Genomic DNA, 20,784 nt, shown 5'->3' on the forward strand with positions numbered 1-20,784 from the left:
TCCCTACTTAAATCTTAGATAGACCATGCCCTTATCCATAAATGAGAATCACTATAATGATAAATCAATTTCAAAATTATTTCAAGTGCCCATTTACACTAATTTCCAAAAAAGAATGGTGGCAACTCTAAATAACCTAACATTGAGATTGAATAATACATATCTTATGTCTACAACTTGACGATTCCATTGGGAATACTTGTAGGTCCAAACCAATTTTACTTGACCATTTTTTCAAAAGTATTCGATTTTTATCTTGTCAGTAGGATTTAGACTTGATGTGTAAGTGTTGCAAGTTATTAATGAAGAAAAAGATCTCTGACATCTGACATCTCATTAGTCTGATTTAGATGTATTTTGTACTTATCTCTATGGGTAGATGTCCTTAGTCTTAAGTACTGGCTCGGGGTCATTCATATATTGTGGGTCTAGTCAAGTTTGAATTGGGTTTGATTTGAATTTGGTCTTGTGTTACGAATAAATGGACTTGGTGCATGGAAGAACACTTATTGCTTCAAGGTCTGTTTTAGTTGGCTTATAGATTTTAAGTTCGACTCAAGGTCTTCACTGATTTGGTTGGTTTATTTCGTGATTTGTCATATATACTAATCACCCTACTTTAGGTGATCTCAGTTTATATCTAACTTATACTTTTCTTACATAATTTTTAGATTTAACATCTTCTTGAGTGAGAGGGTTTTACTCTATGGTACTGAATTGTGTACTCTGTGCTTCGTAATCTCTATGGTAGGCCTACAAACTACTTCTTTCTTTTTGCAATATATTTGGCTCTATGTACAAAGCTAGACAACTTCATATTTGTTGATATGATTTAAGGGGTTGGCTTATTTATTCATTGTTGAAAGTGTCTTTGATCCGTGGATGCAGATTCATTTTAAGATTTCAGTAGAAAACCCCTTTTTATTGGATTTTATGGATATAAACACCACATTTTGCATCCATTTGATATGACAATCCGTCACTCGATTGTTGTGGATTCTTAATGATGAGTATAGAATATGTAAAAAAGTCAAAAACTTGTGAGATGCCTTCTCCCACCTTCCCAGTCCTCGTGATTTCATATTTCTCTTTCTCAGCCTGCTCGACATAGAAATTACGTACGTCTAGGATGGCCATACTTTACACTCGATTCAGCAAGTACGTGCATTGAAGATTGTTATGCATTTTGATAACCTAAGGATCTCGCAACGCTAGGAAAATACGTCCTCAAGACTTAGAAATAATCACATTGGACTAAAAGAAACCTCACGTTGAAATTCACATAAATTGAAAAAATTGTCAAAATACCCCTAACATTTAACTTGCACTTAGAAATCTTATTTCACTAGGAAAATAGGATTCTGAAACAAAACTGAACATTTTTGCCAACATTCGCACAAATCAATAAAACTTAAAGACCTTCGATGCTTAGAAAAATGGCATTACAAATTTTTACATAAAATGGTGAATTTTCACATGAAATGACGATTTCTATCTACGTAAAATGACATCCTTTGTCACATAAAATGACAATTTTTTATCCCATGAAATGACGAATTCGTTCAAATAAAATGACAAAATTCAAACCTTAAAATTTGTAAAATCAAAACTTTAATTAAAACTTAAAAATTGACCAATCAATGCATCATTTCACAAAATATAACAAATTATTTGTCAACCAATCAATTAATTCAATTAAAATATCCCGATCAATTAATCAATTAAATTTCAAGAAATTAAAACCATTCATATAGATTGAATGTTGCTAACTTTAACCAATTAGTGTTTATTTTGATCAAACCATTATTAATTACTAATCATGCAAAGTAACTGATTAAAAACTTTGATCCGGTTAAATAATCCTAATCGAGCAATCAATTGCTCGAAACTTTAAATCAATCCATACTCCTAACCAAACTTAGATCGCTAATTAATCAATGTGAAAATTTAGGAAAAATTAAACTAATCAATCAATTAGACTATTCGATCAATCTCTAACCAATCATGGAGCACTTTAACGATGCATGGGATCACACCACCACACACGTGTGAATGGAAAAAAAAAATTAGAAAAACTTTCAATCTCCTCCATTTTAGGTTTAGTCAAAACAAACAAAAAAGAGAATGAAAAAATTAAAAATTAAAAAAAAAAAGAAAGAAACTTGTTTTTAAATGGAAAGAGAGAATTCTATAAAGATGACTACCATCTTCTTCTTAAAGGGGGGAGAGATCAGAAATTTTGGGGCAGACGAATTAAACAAGAAAAGGTAAAAAAACTAGAAGTGAAGGAAAAACATAAAGGGAAAAAGAAAGAAAATGAACAAGACATCACCCCCCCTCCATTCTTCCTCTCTACCATCACACTCACACAACAACACCCCTTCTTGGCCTCCCTTATCCCTCATTGTTTCCTTCATCACCCCTTTCTCGATTCATCACACTCCTGACACATGCCTCACCAACAGCTTCCTTAAATTTCTTAGCCACCCATCTCAACCGCACAGCCCACTCTTAACCTCTCCATTCTCATATTCCTTATTTCTCCAACTTCTTCATTTTTTTTTTTACGTCTCAACCCCCTTCTCTTTTCTCACTTCATTTTATTCTTTTTTCTCACAGCCATCCACCATTACAACATCTCTTCAAACTTTCTTTCAATTTTCCCAATGTTCAACTATATCATCACAACATTATCAGTCTCATTCCAATGTTCTCACCCACTCTCTTTCATCTCCATTAACGTCCTCACTATTGATTTTATCTATTATTTATCATTTATATTCTCTTACCATCTCTCTATCAATTATCCTTTTCTTAGACCATCCCTCATACTCATAGTCGTACAACCACCCACAAACTCCTCTCTACTCCATACTCCTTTATCACTATTTCAATTCAACTTCTTCATCTCTTATGTCTCTCTTATAGCAGCCCCAAAATCCCTAATATTTCTTTATTACAGCATCACCATATCTTCGTCCCTCCACTTTTTCTTCTCAACCACTAACAACACTCCCTCATCACACCCACTTTCTATAGCCTCACTATTACAATAGTTGTAGCTATGTATTTTTAAAGTCCGAAGATCACTGCCACGTGGATTTTTAATCCTTACTATAGACATCCCAATTTGAACGGGTCTTCACTCAAAAGGGCCTAAAAATATTGATTTTTCAATAAAAATTGCCAACAGGCTTCAAAAGTTCAAATCACTAAAAAGTGACATTTTGATCGAATCGAGGTCCCTAAAACCCCCTAATGGTCTAGTGAGTCCACCTAAAAAGATTTGGTGTACCCCAACTTTCACCGCTCCGCTCCAGAAACCAAAAATCCCCGATTTTCAATAAAAATCATCAATGGGCCTAAAAAGCCTAATTTGTTAACACGTGGCATTTTGACCAATCCGATGATTTCCAAAACTCCCAAAAAGGTAAATAAATTTAAAATGAGACTTGAGATACCTACCACCTTCTTTACCTTTCACCACTCCACTCCCGAATCGAAAATACCCCAAGCCTGTTTAGGGCCCACAAACCCTCAACTTTCCAAAATTAATCTCTCACATTATCTAATCTAACCTAAATCTAATTTCACATTACATTAAACCCTAAAACCTCTCCACTCTAAAAAATCTATTCCAAAATGACCCTAACCTATTCTAATAACCCAAAACCATTCCTAAAACCTAAGCCTAATACTCCAAAGTCCAAATTCATATCAAATTCACATTCGATCTATAACCCATAACCCATTAACTACTATCCACATCAATCAATCACCCTTTGATCATCAAATGTGACATATGTCATCACCCCATCTCACCTCCTTCATCATCTTTTTTCTATTAATCCATCTACTTATATCATCTCTCTCCAAAAATTATCTCAACCCATACCCTTCCCTAACCTAGCCACCTCACCATTCTTTAAAACAACCAACGTCCCACATCACAACCCATATCCCCTACACCCTAACCCACCACTTTTCTCTAAACACTCCACCAACTCACATTACAACCCACACGTCCCCTCATCATTTCTTACAAAATCATTTTTACAAATCAAACCCACACCCCTCATCTCTAATCTAATATTCTTTTTCACAAATCAATCCATCTAAATCACCTCACCTCCCCCTTCTTTTAACAAATATCATCATCTTCTTAACCCTCCCAAAAACTCAAACACCTAACCTTTTATACCACCCATTCTCCTAATCTAAACATCTCACCTCTTCAACCAACCTAACACTCCATCAATATATCACTCCCTTACACTCCCATTCTCTTAAATTAAACACATCATCTCATCACACCAAACACTATACCCAAATGGATTTGGTAAGATCCAAACCATTTGGATCTAAACACTATCCATTTACCCTTATTGCATAATTACCCTCATCTTCACTTTAAATTTTATACCCTCACCTTCAAAACCTATGTCATTCTCTATTCTCCCAATATTCATCCCATTATATCCCTAAAGTATCTTCCCAACACCTTTCCCAAATCAAACCCCTACCAAGTCTCACACTAAAAAAAATCTACTATCTACTCATCTCTTCTTTACTCTCACACTAATCTTCTAAAATATAGATATACACTCTTTTATATTCTACTAAGGACTCAAGAAGACATAGAAGAAGAAAAAGGAATGAAGGAAAGAAAAGTAACTTTGAAGTTTCAAGGTGAGTCAAAGGATCAATACCCCCACTTTCTTTCTTTACCCTCTCCATATCCTTCTTCTACTATCACTTTTCTCTCTTTAATTTTATTTTAGAAGGACTTAGGATGTAATGCCCCCTCCCGTATCTTTGATAGATCAAATTTTAGTTCGATTGAAAGTATAAGGATTGTAATCCCTTTTAAAACAAAACTGATTTAATCCCTAAACTGTTTTGAAGCAATTGGAATTTGGATCATTTTTAACCCATGAGAAAGGATTTGAGACCTTAGCCAACACTTTTCAAACATCAGTTATGTCTAAGGCTAATGCCCTTTAGGATCATCTCCTTCGATGAAATGATCCTTACAAGCTAAAGTTAAAATAAATCCCTACTTAGGGTACAAGTTATCGACATGTGACATTTTTCTTTGTTCTATATTTTTTAATAAAAAATGACTGAGTTGAGTTAAGGTTACCACCACGTGGTGGGGAAAAAAGGGTGTCTAACACTTTTCCTTTTCTCCAATCGAGCCGCTTACTCTGATCTCAAGGTTGGATTGGCATCTTATCCATCGAAAGTCACTACATGTCATGTGATGCCCCGCCGAACGCTAACACAAATCCCCATGTCAGATCTCGAGGTATTATGTAGCACCTCAAAATTTCGGCATGGTCTCCTCTGTTTATGTTAGCATTCCAAGGCGTTCAACCTGCACCTGATAAACGACATACAATCCTGTATATATATACAAAATATAATACTAGCGGAAGCTTATATACGTCTAATATCGCACGATAGATCAGAGTGCGGAAGAAGAAAACTTATATACAGGATTATACAGAAATTCCTCACTCTAACAAAAGTCCTAACGCTCATAACAGAATCTATAATATTACCTAGACAAACTAACACCACTAAAGGGATGTAGTCCCAATACTCACCAAGTGACGAACTCTGGCTGTCTATCTGACCCACCAGATGATTCTCACTCATGCTCTATACCTGTCTCGTCAAACTTCAGATCTGAAACTAAAAAAAAATTAGAGAAGGAAATGGTGAGTAACAATGGTTACCTAGTAAGGAATAACACAATTTCTGCCAATAACCTTTTCTAACATGAACAAATAAACATACTAAATCATTTTAAAATATACAAAATTTTACAGAAGAAACTACGATTAACTGGTACATATAGCCAGGGATGAACAACTAAACATTTTAAAACTCACATTGCATCGATCATCATTACTCACTATAACATTCTCTTTTTATACAAATCTAATTGATCAAATAGAAACATTAAACATGGATTTCATTTTATATATCAAAATAAGCAACAGATACATAATACACAATGGTGGAGTATTGGAATTAGAGAGTTGGGATTCACGACTGGATCACTCTCAGTCGGGACATGATGTTACAATTCCTCTCTGACTTTTAGTTCCTGATTTTGTGGCTAGTCGCTGTTTACCACGCTTGGTTGACCATTTATTCGGCTCAGGCTGGCCGTTTGACGTGACCGTAAGCAATGGGTCTCTTTTCGATGTGTCAGAACGTTCGACTACTATAGATTGTTAGTGATCACTGACCAATCATCTTCGTTTATGCCTATCAGACGTACATGTGATTCCCAAATATACAAACCATTCGTATACGACCACCTTTACATTACAAGTTCACTGGTAAAGATAGAGAGGAATATCCCGGATTCCAGTTGTGACTCCACTCTCATACGCGTCCCATACCACGTATGAGTTTGGTGGTCCCCACCTTACATCCCAGGATAGTATACCACTCCGGATGATATGACGCACTATCCCTTCAGGCATTCACAAACTCTTTAACAGCTCACAAAATAGCTACATATATATATAATTTTCATTTGAAAACAAAAGAGAAATTAACAATACAAGGTTGAGAATAGATATCCAGTTTTCTACCATGCAAGTGTGGCCACCCGGCCTAAAATAAATAACAAAACGGAAGCGTAAAAAGCGCCTCGCGCTAACAGAAAGTAAATAAACATGCAACCAGTAATATTATCCCTACATATCTGTTCACCAACCTGCAAATAATAGAACAACGTAAAATGCAGACATCACCCCTCGGGTGTGACTCTGACATTTTACCGTTTCATACATCTTTTTTTCCTCTTTCCGATTTTTTAAAATTTTCAATCTCTTCAATAAAATATCCATTTTCTGATATTCATCAACTCAATATTAGTTCATTGAATATTAAATCACATTTTCCAACTAAAGAATTTATTTTTATCAATAATATTGAAAAAAAATACAAATTTCATATCAAAACGGGGTCCGAGCAGTGCACAAGACCCAATTTATAGAAATAACCCGTTAAAATATCCTACCCACGCATAATTTGTTAAAAAATACAATTAAACATATCAAACATGCAATTTTCGGCGTAAATTTTGAAATAACAAAAGAATTCTATATTTTGGAAATACATCAAAAATTTTCAGATAAAATCCTAAATGCAATTTTCACAATCTACGATTACTAATAGAAATTGAGAGTTCCTTACAATGTTTAGGCGAAAGGATCAAAACACGGGCACGAAAATCGAGGCAATCGACATGAAAATCGAGATGCATCAAACTTCGAAACGGTTGATTTTTGAAACCGGCCCGGTGATTTTGAAGATTTCGATGTGCTCGTCTCTTTTCCCTTCTACGACGAAAGACGGTTTGACCCCGAAATCAATGAAAACCGATGTCGAAGTTACGAAATCGCCGTATAAAAATACGGCTAATTTTGGACTATACAGGGTGAAAAAGATGAGAAAACGAAAGGAATTTAGGTGGGTTATGTAGAGAATGAGACGGCGGACGTTTCTCCCTTCTGCGTCGGAAAGCGATTTGACCCCGAAACGGACGAAATCCGAGGTCAAAGTTTCAAAATTTTCGTATCCAAATATGGCTGATTTTTGACGATATCGGGTGAAATAGAAAGTGAAACGAAGAAAGGTTGGGTGGGTTTTATAGAGAACGTAGCTGCGGACATTTCTCCCTTCTGCGTCGATTGTCAACGGTGAGCCATTTGTGAGAGATCTGAGGTGGAAGATCAAAGAGAAAAAAAAATTTTCGTTTTTATATGTCTCGGCGGTATGGACGAGTTGGGAAAGATGAGTTTTTAAAAAAATAAATTTTTTTTTTTATATATATAAAATTTGGGACGAATTTGGTATTTTGCCTATTGTTTTGATCGACGATAACTTGGTCATTCGGACTCCAAAACTGGCGAATGAATACTCTATTTCGTCTAATTTTTTGTTCCAGATCTAATGGTATAGTCAATTTCTACAAATCTTGTCTCTAACAGAAATTTACATTTTTAGCCTGAGATAACCCCTAAACTTGATGTCGTTTTTGTTTTTGACGATAATTCGACTTCCTGATCTCCAAAAATGACAAATAAATAGTCCACGTTCAATAATTTTTCATTACGAATCCAATGGTGTAATCGAATCATAAAAATTCTTGCTCTAGAAAAAGGTCACTATTTTAGTCTGATCCGACTTGGTAATCGAGGATTTGCAACTTTTCTATTCGAACTTGCACTTGAGCGTGCTTACAGGCTAAACTATGTTTTTCGATCATTTTGAATCCAATGGTGAAGTCAGATTCCATTAAAAATAACCAGAAATATCTTCAAATTTTACCCCTAAGTCCCACTTTCAAGATTTTATTAAAATTTCACTATTTATTTTTTCCTCGAGATACGAATTAAAAATTCAGGATTTTACATGTCAAAAACTACATACTTTTCAAAAAATATACATCAAGTAACCATTCACACCCTTTTACAATATGAATGGTGGTGACTTCAAATCTTAGTAGGAGTGGTACTCATAATCGAGAATCACATATCTACACTTACCATTCTTTTTTTATAAAAAAGTGTGAATGGTCACCCGAAAATTAGTTTTTAAAAATTTGACATTTATAGTTACACTCGTACAGATTCAGCATGTTGGTCTACCTAAGATCTAGGTAAGTATTTAATTAAAAAATGAGAAGGTGTTAGGAATCCCTCTCTCTCTCCATCATAAATAGTAACTGAAAGTTTCTCGACAATATTTTTTTATAAAAAGTATAATAAATTGGAGGATTTTCAAAGATTGCGAGTCGCTATCTAATTTAGGTTTAGGAACTAAAGAATAACTCCTAAATGGATCCATAGTTGTCCACGGGTAAGAGACTAGGGCAAGGGATCAAGTTACGATTTTTGGAATGTGTTAAACACCGAACTCACTCGATTGAGATAATATGTCTTTATTGCCATCCAAGACTATCCTATGGTCAACGATGGAAGACTAAAGTCAAAATATCCTAAAGTTAAATCATCATTATTTCATGTCGAATCGACCAATCGGAATCATCATTCTTTTTAGTCCAACTGAGACCCTACATTCCTTTATTCATTTCTTCTTTTCAGTCAGCCCACATTCCTCCCTCATCTTCACGTTCGATCGAATCACCTTCCATTTTTCTTTCCTCTAGGTTAGACACCCACAACAGCCTATTTTCCTTTTCTTCTTTTCACACCTAGTCAAACCACCTCTCTATCCCTTTCCATTTCCCTTTTCTCTTGGCCTATACCCCTTACATCCCCTTTCAATTTCTCTTAACCTCTCTCGATTTCAAGCCCATTACAACACCTTCTAGGAGTCTCACTCATTTCTACTTCCTATCTTGCACGCCCTTATAACAACCCAAGTTACATCACAACAGTCACACAGCCCCTACCTCCACCTTCATCATTCTCACTTGCCTTCATCCTCTCTCAATCATGTTTTCAATCTTACTTGAATAGCTTTCGCTTCTACAAGTTTGAAGAAATAATTATACAATGACACCTTCGTAAATCAAATAAGTTCGATATCCTTTCTTTTTTCTCTTTTTTATTTTGTTGAAAGTTTCATTCATTTTTTATTTTTTTTATAATATTTCTAAAAAATCAGACTTGGAGTTTTTTTTTATATTAACAATCACATTGATATGTAGCCTTCAATGAAAGTATTGTGATTTCTAATTAATATGTTGGGAGTAGCTAGTAAAGGGTATTTTGATTACTTTTTAAAGTAAATTTTTTTAGCAAAATTTTGGATAAACCTAAGAGGATTTGTTTTTAAGGTTTTTTAAGGTGTAGAAGTAGTTTCTAGAGCAAAAAAAAAAAAAAAAAAAAAATTCAAAATGAGAAGAATGCTCTCAAAACATTGCCTATTATTAAAAATCTATTGCAACGGGCTAACAAGTTGATAAGTCAAATGAATGCGGAAGCTAGATGCCTATTTGGCAGATGATGTGAGCCATTGAGATAAAACTCAATCTTGGTGATAGATGTGAGTGATCTAAATGCTAAAGCAAGTAACATTACATTTTTATCATTTGATTTGTCAATATTTTGAAACGTCCAAATCATAGAGCTTTAACTCTCTTTAGACTAAAACATGTTAGATCCTAAAATGAGACTCTCATAGACAATGAAAAAATATTTAAAATCAACAACATATTGAAGTACAATATGTAAGATTATATGCATACTTCAAAAATATTTGATTATCAGATCCTTGATTATGAATTCTTCTCAATTTTTAATATGTCAGGTCTTAGAAGTGGTATCTCGTTAACAATGATGAAAAAGATACAAAATATCAATACAATATCAAAACTAATTGTAATGTTCCTCTACGGAGATGCAACTGATAATTCTTTGGATTTAAGTTTGTTTGAGCCATTTTTTCTCATGTTTGAATAAATTTCTTTAAGCTCATTTCTTGTTCTTAGGCTTATAGGAATCTAATTTCTTGAATCCAGATCTACTTGAATCCCATGTATTTGATTTGGATTTGTAGAAGTCATGTTTCTTGGACTTGGATAAGTTGGAGTCACACTTTTAATACTCGTATCAATTTGCTTCTCAATTTTTGGGTTCAAATTTGCTAAATTCATATTTCTCAAATTTGGACATGCCTACACCTTATTTCTCGAGTTTGGATTTGCTGAAGTTGCATTTCTCATACTTGAATAAGTTAGAGTCACATTTCTTCTCAAGTCTTGCAAAAGTCAATTTTATTAGGCTTGGATATGCTTGAACCTCTTTTATCAAATTTGAATCTTCTTGATGTTGCTCAAGATGTAAAAATTGTTGATGTTGATCATAGTGCAAAATATGTTGGTGTTACTCAAGAAAAAAAGTTTTGTTGGTGTTATTCAAAATTCAGTATCTATTGGTGTTGCTTGAGGCATAAGATTAGTTGGTGTTGCTAAAAGAAAAAATATTTGTTTGTACTTCTTGAACTTGGATTGCTTGAACCTTATTTATCGATTTCAGTTTTATTGAAATTGCATTTCTCATTCTTGAATTAGTTGGAGGTATATTTCTCATACTTGAGTTTTGAAAGAGTTATTTATTTTGAATTTGGATATGCTTGAACCTTATTTATCTAGTTTGAATCTTCTTGATGTTGCTCGAGGTTGAAGAGTTGTCAATTGTTTATCCTTTCGTAATGATGATGATGAAGTGATCACTTCTAGCTTATTAGGGTCTTTCAAACAAATAAAATTTGTACACCTTAACTTGATAGGATAAGCAAGGGGTCGATCTAAAGTGGAAAGGACAAAATTTTCTAAAACTATCTAAATCATTTTTAAAGAAAATTAAAAATTATTAAAGAGGATTAAAAAACTAAGATTTGAAAAACTAGATTAAAAACTAAATACATTAAATTAAAAATAATAATAATAATAATAATAAATAACTTTGTAATTGGAAACCAACTAAGAAAATTGAATCCACTAAAATAAATAAATTTAAATCTAATTATATTCTCAAGTTCTTTTCGAATAACTCAAATAAAGAAATCGACAAAGATTCTTAATTAGAAAATTTAAACCTTTAAAACTTTAATTATTTAAAAGATCTATATATTGACCAATATTTTCTTTCCATAAAAAATATTACTACCCAATGATCCTCCATCATAGTGAGCATCTGATATAATAAATTTCTTTTAATAATAACGGATCACACATGAACATGGTAGATAAAGATAAATAAATAAATAACACTGAAGAACCAAGTTTATTTTGAAAATAAATTTTATTCAAGAACTAGAAAATAAAATAAAAGTTAAAATAATCATTTTGGCTTCATCAATCTTTTTAGATTGAGAGATTAGCCAATAGATATTCTAAAAATTAAAATAGAAGAGAAGAAATACTTAACTTTATTTGATTTCTGAAATAAATCTTGAACAAACATGAATATGTTTTCCGATTTATAGTAAAATAAAAACCTGACTAGAATAAAAAAAAGAAAAAGAAAAGAAATAATCAAAAGAGAAAGATAGATTTGGATTTATTAGGAGTTATCCCTATTTATAAATTTATAACCATCTTGATCGAATAGATAAGATCATGGTTCTAATCTACCACATCCTTTGTTGATAAGAATCGTGTATGAAAAATTCTCTTGTCAATTATTTACATTCACCATGATGCGACCTAGTTTCATTGCGCCACAATCTTCTTAATGCACATTTAACTATGGTCCTTCACGATTGACTTGAATTCATGATCGATCTGGTTCTTGCCTTTCCATATTTGACTTGGTCTCCTTAAATATTTGCAAAACAGATATTTCATAAGGATGGGGTTCCTCATACATACAGAGAGAAATCAGCTTGCTTCAGAGATAAGGATTTTAACATCGTCTTCCGTATCTGCTTTCTTTTCCTTATCGATAGTTTTTTTTCTCAAGGATGATTTCTCAGTCTCCACCATCTTTCTCTCGGTAATGCGAGACATTGACCATATTGGAGATTTTGACTAGGGGAGTCTGTTTACGACATCATTCTTGCGGGCCTTGATCGTGTAGCGGAGGGAATTATTGCATCCCAAAGAGCTGGGATCTTTACTAGCTTCTTCTGGCAATTTATCGAGGTGAATAGACTTCCACTCATTTTTTGTTGCTTCTTTTTTAGTCTCATATTCATTGTCGAACACTCTACCCCCTTTTCCAGATTTTTGTTTATGTGTACTTTCCATTCTATCTACCGACACAATGCCACCCTAACGAGGGATATCCTTTGGGTGTTTTCTGGGCCACCCGAGATGTTAGGGCTATTAGGAGCAGCCCTTAGAGTATCCAGGCCCACATTGATCGATGTCGTCTTTGAGAAGTAAGTACTTTATCATTTTCTCCTTGTATTTTCATTTTGAAGTTATCTATACTCGTTGTCTGATTTTCTTGTTTTGCAGATCTTCTCTATCATACTTCGTGATCTTTCCTGCAGAGTCAACTAGAGGCAAGAAGTGCAGAGTGCCTATTGGCATAACACCCGGAGACATCGCTACCCTTACTTCTTCGGAAAGTAATGATACACTTTCTATCTAGGGAAGCGTCTGTTCTTCCAGCACGATGGGAGCCTCCACATCCTTGTCGCTCTACCTAAGTTTATATCTAGGGCTATGATGGTGGATGAGTCTTTTGCCCAAGTGAGGGGTGGTGACTTTCAGGCCTGGTTCTGAGAGGCATCCATCAGAAGTATTATGCCTACAGTCACTGCCAGGCTGAGATCACCGAGATTGGATGGGTCTTGATCCAAGAACATGCCATTACGATATGAATTTTGTCTTGTCTCTTTTCCTAAGGATTTTTTTGTCTTTTATCATTCTTATTGGGTTTGTACTTTTGATTTTAGGCCGATGATCTTCGTTGCCTTCGAAAGGGTTACGACGTTATTGAGGCGTAGGCGATGAGGGTCGTAGAGATGGAGAATCGGTGGAAGGCTTCTCGGCCTAAGGTGGAGGAACAGGCCGCTCTCATAGAGGCGTAGGCAGCCCGTATCCAGGAGTTGGAGCTAAAGATGGCCCTGTGGGAATCCTGTCTTCAGGCTGAGACGGTATGTTACTTTCTTTTTCATTCTTATGTAGATTGTTGCTTATTTCTCTCTTATTTTTTACTGGTTTTCTTATGATTTTTTTAGGACTACCATCGACGTCGATATGGAGCGAGTACCTTTCCCCGCTCGTCGACACCTCCTCAGGTAAGAACATGCAATTTAGTCGTTTATTTACATATCATGCACATATATCTGCCTGTGATCAACTTGTTTTGTTTTTCTTTTTAGGTTTCTCCCTCTACTAGACTTTTGGTCTCTGGTGTTGATCTCACGGGGACTACAGAATAAAATGCTACCCTAGATGTTGAGTTTTTCTCACGAATTTCGAGGGACGACTACGAATGCACGGTCTACCTTTTTTCAGGGTATCTAGCTTTGGCGCAGTGGCTAGATCTTCTTCTAGAGCGATCCCGGATACTTAGAGTGCCTAGGATGATACTATACCTTTTCTTTTGATTTTTTGATGTACCTTGCAAAACATTTATTAGACACCTTGCTTATCGTTTCTCAATGTTGTTGTATTATTATGATTATGCTTGTGAATGATTTAGGTCTCAACAGGCTTTCATAAAGTGATATTGCTCATTAGGGCTTTCATAGACCTGTCAAGTGTTTGTGAGCTTGTGAATGGGTAAAATGTGTGATCGGGGTCCAAAGGACCCCTCGAGAGTATTCTCAAGTGGCGTGAGTCGTTTGTGGGCCCACGGGCCCAGTGGTGAGTGACTCATATAGGCAGGTGATTGTGGGCTTCCAAAGCTCTGCGTAGTGCAAAACAAGTGCATGGGCTTTGGAAAGCCTCAATTCAAGCAACATGGTCATAATGGGCTTCAAAAGACCCAGTTTTGTGTGCCCGATATAATTTTCACATTTCGAGGACTCTTAGATGTTTTGTTTGCATTTATCGAGTGTGAGAGAGCCGTGGTAATTTTCCATGTGATTTTCAAAACTTGAGATGTGAGACGATTGTTGCAGTGTTTTGGGCCTTACATAGTTTTGAAAAAAAGGGAATTCGATAATTCAGGGCCCCCAAAGTTTTAAAAGTTTCTAGTCCGTGCTCCAAGCACGAACAGGTTTATTGAGCTTCTATCCATGCTTAGAAAACGGATAAACCAATTAGGATATCATCCGTGCCTTAAGTACGGATAGGTTTGTTATGATTATATCCATGCTTTAAGTATGGATAACTCAACTTTTTATTTTATATGTGTTTGTACCACGGACCAATATGATTCCTTTTTCTTTAAGCTTGTTTCTGCATTGGTTGTGCCCTAACACTCATCTTTCACAATTTTTACTCCCATTTTTCATATTTTATGCAGATTTTTGCTTCTCTTTGTCCAAGACTTATTTCTAAACTCCATGAAGATGCTTCCCCTTCTTCCTAACTTGAAAAGGTATGGCATCGTCGATCCTTTTTTGCATGATTAGATATAGGGCATGGATAATAATGAGAAGATTCAATGGGGTTTGAACAAGCTGGGGTTCATCCTCTCTTTGCCTAAGGTTCCATTACAATGGAGTTTGATTGAGGTTATGTTAGGGTGTTAGGTTCCTGAACTCAACCTCTTTCGTTTTGAAAAGCACGAGATGACTCCCACCATTAAGGAGTTTGAAGTGCTATTAGGTCTCGAAATATTGTGTGCGGTTGTTGTTTCACCTTTGCACGAGGGTTATCGAAGTAAGGCTTCCAATTTATTGGGGATAAATTGTAAGCTTTTGAAGATTCCAGATGGTGGATCAATTTTAAAGATCACGTCTAGATGTTTTTTGATTGAGTGTTTTACGGATCCCTTGAGGCCGTTGGTTTACTTTAATGCCCTCACTTTGATGGTGATGAATCAACTCTTGTTTACGAATGGCGGAGACATCGTAGACTTCTCTTTTATTCATGTGATACAACAAGTGCGGAAGGGACGTCAGTTGACCCCATGCTTTTAAGTGAGATGTTCCAATTTCTTATGGCATGTTCGTCTAGTAGAGAAAAATTGAGAGAGAGAAGGAGTCCCATAGGATTCAATCTCTATAAGGTTCGACCAAGAGAGGAAAGTCCCATGGGGACTCAACCTCATCATCTTCTCCTCTATATATACATGTCATAACCCTCTCATGGAAGGGGAGACGAGCAATAAACCTAGGCAGCAAAGAAAAAAAAATGCAAAGAAGAGAAGAAGAAGAAAAAGAAGAAGAAGAGAAATAGTGTACCTTATTCAGCACGTCTCAACCACCATTAATTGTCATCTTCTTCACCCGATCACCACCTCCACTTCATCTTCTTCCTCAACAAAACTAGTTCATAACCATCTTCTTCACATCTTCAACACCTCCACAAACCTTCATTGATTCCATCTTCTACTCCTTCATTTTTCTTCAAGCAATAACAACCCGCAAACCATTTTCTTTATACTTCATTAATACCCTTCCTTATCCATCTCCATTAAAATGTTCTTCATCTCAAACCACAGACCACATTGTGGCAGCCACAGACACCACCTTCTATTACCTCTATTTTCAAACTTCCAAAATGACTCAATATCTTACTTTCTTCACGTCCAAGCAGCCTATATATCATCCTTCAATTCAGTCCAAACATCCCACACATCCCCATTTCCTTCACGTCTTTAATAACCCTATTTTTCTCAAATTTCATTTTGTCAACACCCAAATAGTAGTCCCATTCCTCTCATAACCTTGAGCCCTAAAATTGAGCCCCATCATAGACCCCATATCAGTCCAAAAACCTAGCCAAAGTAACCTCATAACCAAGCCAAAGCAGTTCCACCCCTGTTCACATTTTTGCAAACTGTTTGACATCTGTCTATTCAAATGCAAATATCTTCCACTACAAAATTCTGGTTCACGAACTGCCTTTAACGTTAGAAACTAGACATGTAGATATTTCCAATGGTATATCACATGACTCCTAAATCTTTTTCAATCGGTACATATTTATCCAAGAAGTTTAGACAAAATCCAAGATAAAAGTTAAGATAATTTGACACTTTTTAGTCAAACGTGAATATCTTCCTTTACAAAAATTTGGTTTACGAACCATTTCTTGATTTAGAAACTAGACATACAGAGTTTTCTAAAGAAATTATCATGCATCTATTATCTCCTTCCCAATCAATATAGATTTATCCACAAAGTTGAGGTAAATCTGATATTGAAATCTCACTTTAAACAACCTACCATTTTGTCTAAGCCTGTAGTAGCCCCCATCAGTCTCGATTTTTGCACTCACACAAAGAAACAATAGTTTTGAAGGGATACCTCGACAATTAGATCAAGGTAAACTTTAGTTTATTTTATTTTAATCTAGTCAACTCAGTGCAAAAAAGAAAACGAAATAAAAAGAAAAGAAATAAAAAAATGTTTATCTTAACTCGACGAGTCAAATTTGCCATTTCTATTTAATATTAAAAAAAAATATTTTTTAAATAATTTAATTCATTTTTCAAAATTCAAAGATGTCAAGTCAACTCATTAACTCTGGTAATTTTTCCCTATTTTTCTCAAATCATGTTTTTTTTTTTTGAATTATGTTTGATTTGATCTCGAACAAATTGGGGTTACGTAGGCAACTTGAGAGATCATCTGAAGCCTGACCACAACAAGAATAAACTTTTCCTTTTTATTCTTTAAAAAAAATTACGAGTTGACTCGGTGTTCTTTTTCAATTTAATTCATTTTTTATTTGACCTTTGACTTTGACCTTTAACTTTGACCATAATTTGACTATAGTCTTCTCCCGTTGACTATAGGATAGTCTTTGATTGCAATAGATGCCGATCTCTCGATGGGACAGGCTCGGTGCCTAACACATTTCTATGCTCCTAATATGACCCTTTTACCCATTGTTTCTAATGTGGACTGATCTGAATTCCATTCAGAGTCATTTTATAGCTCCTATATCTAAACTAGGTGACAACTTTAAAACATCGGGATCCGCATTGCATTCACACCCTCAGAATTTTTTCCTAAGGGCGCTTTCACAAGTGGATTAGTCTCATCTACATAACCAACTAGGGGTTGATATTCTTCAAAAGGTTCTTCCCGAGTTTCCTCATCTACTTGTATTTTTGAATTTATAGATGTGGATAGGGTAAGTAATAAGGATTACTCATTAGGAAAACAACCATCTATAACTAATAGCCTCCTTAAGCATGCAATGACTAATCACACTAAAGTTAGTTATAAAAAATTATGCAAGCTTCTAAACAACAATAAAAGAGTTGATAAAACACATGTGATGAAAATATAAACACATAGAGTAGTCCAAAATAGTTCATCTTTCATTTGACCTCTTCCCTATCGGACATACCTGCACACACACACACACACACACACACACACGTGTTTTAGCTCCCTAGTCCTCTTACACTAGTCAATTTGAATCTCACCCACAACTGGTCTATTGCTTCTCAGTACTACCCATCGGAACAAGTCCGTTACACCAAAATAATCCAAAAACTCATCCCATCAAAGAAATCTATTGCTTCAAATGTAATTTTAAGGACTCATTCACACCTAAGGTATCTGTTATCCTCTTACTATAACTGTAGATTCACCATCACCTAAAAATGTCTATGGTCCACATTATAGTCCTGAAACTCTCCCATACCCAAGGGGTCTATAGTCTCTTTCGACACTCTAGGACTCACCCGCACCAAAGGGGAATTATATTGCACAACATCCCTGTGGATTATCCTCACCGAAGATGTCTGTAGCCCCAACAAGTCCTAGAGACCCACCTCACTCAAACTGGTCTGTGGCCTTATCGCAAACTTGCTAACGCATGGCAGCACCATGGCTAAATTAATATGGCCCGTTTTGAGTACCTAATACACACAACAATACTCACTCATTACAAACCCAAATCTGATTCAACTTGTATTTTTCACAACTTCCTTTCTGTAGTTTATAGTGATGCTAACAACGATTTAAAATCAATAACATGTAGATTAAAATTGATATTTAAGACACAAAATCATGCAAGGTGGGTCCACTAATTGGACCTGGTGATGGGTAGTGGTGCCACCATTGTTGGGTGGTCTTGGTGGTGGTACCTCTAGGTGTTGCCCATGCTATGAATAATTTTTGTTTTCTCTCGAAAAAAGTAACTTTTGGTGTTCCAACTAGGTTTCCCTTGTGTATTGGTGTTGAAACATCATGAAATTGATTTGTAACTCAGAAGTATTGAAATCCTTTAACTATCGAATGTATTTTTAAATTTGTATAAAGTTGTCCTAAATTTTGTTTTGAAAAATTAAGATTTTTGGGTTGGGATGAAACTTTACGAAAGAAAAACTACGATTACCAAAAAGATATAAAAACCTTTTTATCTTAATTCTTACGTTGTTATGACGACGAAAGGTCTTCGAGTTATCAGTGTATTTGACACCATTTGTATCGTTCGCTATTTCGTTTAGTTAAGATCATAGATTTTTTCCCCATGGTCGTTTTTTTCTCCTATGAGATCTTTTAATTCTCGTTCCCCGACCTTCAAATTCACTCTCAAAGTTGTAGAATTTTACTAGGGTTAGGTTTCTCTTTAGATTGGCCTAGTGGGAAGCCGAGCCTTGATATGCTCCTCATGAAGGGGAGGTCAAGTATTCGAAACCCCATGAAGCTATGAATTCCTTGGGGCTACCCTTTAGGGTTCAGTTGACCCTCGACTCAATCAGTTTCACGTAAGATTTTCCAAGGGGGCGATGTATGTGACTGTGGGATTAGTCTCATCCGAAGGGTGGGGATACTCACGATAAGTGAAAAAAAAAAATAAATAAATAAATTCTCTATAGTTTTTACAGAGAATAAAATAGAAAATTTCTAAATTCTATGTGAAATGTGGTATTTATACCACTCAAGAGTATAATGGTCTTAAAGGTTTAGTTATCTTGGTTCTTAAGTTTTTCAACGCTCCGATCTTCATTTTTCACGAACGTATAGTTCACAATTAAGAATTTGTTGTAGTAAGTCTAATGGCATGCTCGAATTTCTAAAATTCATACTCTTTTTTATTATACCCATGCTGGACTCACACCTAGTGCAGAAGTAGAGGATTTTTTTTTTTTAAATTCTTCTCCCAATTCGAATTCTAGTGCATACATGCTATTTGGGGTTTTATAGCGTTCTGAATTCGAATCTAACGTTCTTTTTTCTATAAGTTTGTCGTTTAGAATCTCAGGGTCTCATCCTATTTTTATTTTTTTTAAACTTTCTTGGGATTTTCCCTGATATACGATTTAATTTTTTCTTGGCATTACATTCCTCGCTTATAAATATTTCGTCCATGAAATTTAAAGATCAATTAAGAAAAAAACAAAAAGAGACTCCAATAAAATTTTTAAATTTCAAAAGTCCTCAATAATTGAAAATCTTAAAAAAATAAAAATGAAATAAAGAAGAAAATCTCTCCGAAAGAACTCACTCATTTCTCTGCTTTTGGAGGAGAAGGAAATATGGTAATGGGTTTAAAGGAATCTAAGAAAAAAATAGGGTGCCATAGTAAAATGCCAAATATAGAATGACTACCTACACATTGACATATCATTTAATGTGCATTTTCAAAGGATTGGTGTGCCAAAATAGAATCTCAAAATAATCCACACTTTATTATTTGAGAAATTTTTGTAAACGTGCACAACTTATGACGAAATTCTGATTCTAGTACACTATTCATTTTAACTCCCAAAACATATTTTTTAGCAAGATCGTCATTTTTACAATCAACGATCTCATTGATAAATTATCAATGAGATTGCAAGAAATTTTAAAGTAATTTTTGTAAATAGCAATTTCGCCGATAAATTATCAACGAGATGGCAAGTAAAGTTAAAATAAAACATTCCTTTGATATTTTTAACAGTGAGACCATTGATAATAAAAGTGACGAATTCGCTAGAAAACTTGTTTTGGGAATTCAAATGAACAGTGTATCGGAATCAAAATTTTGTCATTTTCAACACACGTAATAATAATTTACACTTATTATTTTGAGATTCTATTGACATACAGATTTTTACTTATAACACACCAATTTTTTTGAAAATAAATGAATTTTTTTCCAAAGCATGTGTAACTAATGTTAAAATTTCGATTTTGGTACATTGTTCATTTTAATTCTCAAAACATGTTTTTTCAGTGAATTTTTCACTTTTATAATCAACGAATTTGTGAATC

This window comes from Akebia trifoliata, chromosome 13 (genome assembly GCF_017979445.1).
Source record: "Akebia trifoliata isolate Shusen 1 chromosome 13, ASM1797944v1, whole genome shotgun sequence".
NCBI classification, from domain to species: domain Eukaryota; kingdom Viridiplantae; phylum Streptophyta; class Magnoliopsida; order Ranunculales; family Lardizabalaceae; genus Akebia; species Akebia trifoliata.